Here is a 5,000-nt window from a genome sequence, read left to right as displayed (position 1 = left end):
TACCCTGATTGCTCTATTCCATTTTTTTCTTTGTTTGGAGGGAGAACAAAAAATATGGACGCCATTTGGGGGTAGTTTATGAATCTTTTCTTCCTTTTCTTTTGCGTAAGAATGCGTCTCTCTCTCTCTCTCTCTCTCTCTCTCTCTCTCTCTCTCTCTCTCTCTCTGTGATTTCTATGTCCCATTTATCTTATTAATAATACACATTTACGTAAATACATATATGTGTATGTTTTATCAAAAAGAAAATTTGGACATGGAAAAGGCAGAGGAGAGAGAGAGAGAGAGAGAGAGAGAGAGAGAGAGAGGGAGGGAGAAATTCGTAGGCAGCTGATAAGTCTTAATTCTGTCTAGCATCTGATGGTACTGTTCCGTTCTGTGGATGCGGTCACGGCTGGCAACAAAGCGCCCTTTTCCCAGGCATGGTCCGTTTTTATTTTGAATTCGTTTCGTGGCGTTTCCCTAATGGATTTCCCCTTTTTACAGGTTTCTTTGTGCCGTTTTATTTATCCTCATTCATTAATATCTTAGTATTTCTTAGTATTTCATTGAACCGAAGAGAAAACGCGAAAAATTCTCGTCAAAATATCACCGAGACGAAATTTTGATGTCGAAAAGAACTCGCCAAGAGAGACCCCTCTCCGCTCATTAACGAGCCCCGTCACGCTCTCTCACTCGCGCGGGAGGAAACTTCTCGCGAAGTGAAAGAGAGAGAGAAGAGAGAGAGAGAGAGAGAGAGAGAGAGTAAAAAAAAGAATCCTCCGGGGACGCATTCCACTCACGGCTCTTGTGGAAATGGAAAAGAAACGACTTGAGACTTTTGGCGCGCGTCACTAACCGCGGGATTTCACTCTGTGCTTTCGAGTTGGTGGTCCAAGTGATCGGAGCTTTTAGCCTATTTTCGACCGGGCTGCTCGTTGCCGGGAGGACCCACCCGCGCATTTATATAGCGGGTCTTGTTGACGTGATCATTTCACTAAGCGTATTTATTCCTGTAGGTTGTTAATAATGGCGTATAGAGACGTTAGTCTTGAATAATGAATTGGTTGAATGTTGCACAAGAATGATTCTTCTTAAACTTTCGTATTTGATATATAATATATATATATATATTATATATATATATATATACATACGTATATTTATATATATATATACATATATATGAGTCATATCACATTACCGTGATACATATACATACATCGAGCTACAAATGTCCTTTAATATCCAATTCGCTCTACCTCGGAATCAATATATTTTCATATAAAAATTCCCCTTCGGTTAACATATTTGAAAATATATTAATTCCGAGGTAGATATTAAAGGACATTTGTAGCTCGATGTATATATATATATATATATATATATATATATATATATATATATATATATCTATATATGTATATATGTATATGTATTTTATGTATGTATTAGTATGTCTACTAGACTCGCTGTCTGACCGTTTATATTTAAAAAATCAAGTTAGTTATATATATATATATATATATATATATATCTATATATATATATACATATATATATATATATATATATATATATATAGTATGCGTGTTTGTGTGTGTGTGTGTGTACAATGTGTATTCGTTATATATTCATGTATAAGTATTTTATATGCTTATGTATATTTATTTATTTATTTACTTTTGAAATATACTTAAGCATAGAGAGAGAGAGAGAGAGAGAGAGAGAGAGAGAGAGAGAGAGAGAGAGAATGAATTTTCGATCCTTTTATCAATACTAAAAGTTTAGTTACACAACCGAGATGAAAATACATCGAGATTTTTCAATAAACGTTTATGAATACCGAAGGTAATTAATTGAATGGTAATTCCCTTGGCTCTGCGTAGCTTTTGGAGTTAAAAGCACGGACGCATTTCATGGAAATATTATGGGTTCCAGGAAATGGATCATTTCTTTCCTGGAATTTGGAAATACAGCCTCAATATTTTTTCAGTTTATCCTCTCTTTTGTGTCCTTCATGAAGTGAAATATTTAAGTCAAATAACAGATTGGTTTTTAATGAGTACCGGTCAACGGCGTTACGCCAATATAGACGCTATTGCCCATTGCTTGTTTTTTTTTTTTTTTTTTTTTTTTTTTTTTAAGGGAACTATTGTGCAGGCTTTGTCCGTCCGTCCGCCCTTTTTCTGTCCGCCCTCAGATCTTAAAAACCGCTAAGGCTAGAGGGCTGCAGATTGGTATGTTGATCATCCTCCCTCCAATCATCAAACATACCAAATTGCAACCCTCTAGCCTCAGTGGTTTTTATTTTATCTGAGGTTAAAGTTAGCCAATTGCAGCCCTCTACCCTCAGTAGTTTTATTTTTATCTAAAGTTAAAGGTAGCCATAATCGTGCTTCTGGTAACGATAGGGGATAGGCCACCATCGGTCCGTGGTTAAAATTTACATGGGCCGCGGCTTATGCAGCCATCGAGACATGGAGCCATTTTCGGTGGCGGTGATTATACGCTGTAGCGCTGTACAGAAAACTCGATTTTGCTGAACAGACTAAGGGGCATTTTTTTACTTGTTTCATGTTTCCTCCTCCTGTGATATTTTGATGGTTGGAAAACCTGACTCTCTCTCTCTCTCTCTCTCTCTCTCTCTCTCTCTCTCTCTCTCTCGGGTACAAAGTTAAAGCGGCAACAAGTTTTAAACGTAGGAAGGTCTATGTACTCTCTCCCACTTAAGCACAAGTTTATGACAATAAGTTTTTAGTACTGAGAGGTTTACGCTCTCTCTCACTCTCTCTCTCTCTCTCTCTCTCTCTCACACACACACAAATATATAATGATAAGATTCTCTCTCTCTCTCTCTCTCTCTCTCTCTCTTGCAGACATAGACAGTAATGTTAAGGACTCGGTAGTGAGTAGTTTCGCCGATGACACAAGAATAAGTAGAGAAATTACTTGTGATGAAGATAGGAACGCGCTACAAAGAGACCTTAACAAAGTATATGAATGGGCAGAGGTAAATAGCATGGTATTTAACTCTGATAAATTTGATTCAATAAATTATGGAGACAGAGAAGGAAAGCTATATGTATATAGGGGACCTAATAATGAGACAATCACAAATAAGGAAGCAGTTAAAGACCTTGGTATGATGTTGAATAGGAACTTGTTATGCAATGATCAAATAGCAATTCTATTTGCAAAATGTAAAGCAAAAATGGGTACGTTGTTACGGCACTTCAAAACAAGAAAAGCTGAACACATGATTATGCGTTATAAAACGTATGTTCGTAGTCCACTTGGATATTGCAATATGATATGGTACCCATATGGTATCAAAATGATATTGCACAAATAGAGAGTGTACAAAGGTCATTTACAGCTAGAATAGAAGAAGTTAAGGATCTTGACTACTGGGAAAGACTACAATTTTTAAAATTATATAGTTTAGAAAGGAGAACAGAACGCTACATGATAATTCAGGCATGGAAACAGATAGAAGGACTAGCCGTAAACATCATGGAGCTAAAAATATCAGAAAGAGCAAGCAGAGGTAGATTAATAGTGCCCAAAACTATATCAGGAAAAATAAGGAAAGCACACAGGACATTAATCCACTATGCACCAGCATTGATAATGCAGCGTCTATTCAATGCGTTGCCAGCTCATCTGAGGAATATATCAGGAGTGAGCATAGATGTGTTTAAGAATAAGCTCGACAAATATCTAAGCTACAATCCCAGACCATCCAAGATTGGAAGATGCAAAATATACCGGAAGATGTACTAGCAACTCTCTGGTAGACATTGGAGGTGCCTCACACTGAGGGACCTGGGGCAACCCGAACAAGATGTAAGGTCTGTAAGGTAAGGTAAGGTCTCTCATACAAACAGAAGCACAGATATATAATAACAAGTCTCTCTCTCTCTCCTCTCTCTCTCTCTCTCTCTCTCTCTCTCACACACACACACACACACACATACACAAGCACAAATATATAATGATAAGATTCTCTCTCTCTCTCTCTCTCTCTCTCGCCCAAATTTATAATGACAAGCCCAGCTATTCATCTCATGTTTGCTTTCACAAGTGTCCCCACCCCCCACCCCCCGGGCCAAAAGAGCTGAAACTGGGACGGGACGCTGATGATTTTTCCTTTTGTGCACTCTGCCAGCGCCATGTAGAAAACTTTCCAAATTAGAAAGTTCGAAAGTTCTGAACGCGACGTCGGGGAACTTAAATTGGCCTACTGCAATTGCTACTGATAATGGCTGCTGCTCTTACTGATACTGCTATTACCAATTGGTTGTTAGGTCTTAATGTACGTTTTGGTAATTATAAGTGTCGCTGATTTTATTTTTATTTTGTTGTGCATTTGATTGAAAGTTTTGAATATTTTCAAATGTCCAAAATATTTGAAATTATTGAAATATTATTAAATATTTTACTTATTTTTAATATTTTCTAGTGCATTATGACAGTCTCTAATAATTTTAGGCATTATTTTAGAATAATATTGAAAATATCTAGAATAATATTAATGTGTAAAGCAATATTCAAATATTAAAAGACATTTTGAATATTTAGATGTTTTTAAATCATTTCTACTCTATCTTGACGACATTCCGGTATATTTCAAATAAATAAAAAGATAATACAATTTTTTAAGCTTAGGTTCAAGATTATGACATTCATTATTTTTTGCGTTTTATTCCCATTAAAATTCTGTCCCTCAAATGAAGTCAAAAATATTTACTTTGATCAAAACAATGAGCTTCCTTTAAATGGCATTTTGTGAAGAGATAGAAAATATATTTGTTTCAATATGACTTTACTCAATAAAAGAGATGATATTCCCTTCATATATGTGATTGTATTCACGCAAAGATAATATTAAAGGAATATGAAGGTGTTGGAAAGGGTTCTTCACTAAAAGCAAATAAAAAAATGCGATAAATGACTTGATTCCTCATTAAATGAGAACATTTTCATTTGACATTTTTTGAATTGACAACCATAAGTTT

General features: G+C 35.8%; 1 protein-coding gene across 1 annotated transcript in view; it reads right to left on the bottom strand.

Annotated features, from left to right (window-relative positions):
- LOC135195527 (trace amine-associated receptor 13c-like) overlaps positions 1 to 5,000 on the bottom strand; it is a 290,309-nt gene that overhangs the window by 45,573 nt on the left and 239,736 nt on the right.

The sequence above is a fragment of the Macrobrachium nipponense genome, chromosome 16, assembly GCF_015104395.2.
Source record: "Macrobrachium nipponense isolate FS-2020 chromosome 16, ASM1510439v2, whole genome shotgun sequence".
NCBI lineage: Eukaryota > Metazoa > Arthropoda > Malacostraca > Decapoda > Palaemonidae > Macrobrachium > Macrobrachium nipponense.
Note: the sequence above shows the minus strand (reverse complement) of the source record. Positions and strands in the feature narration are given on the sequence as shown.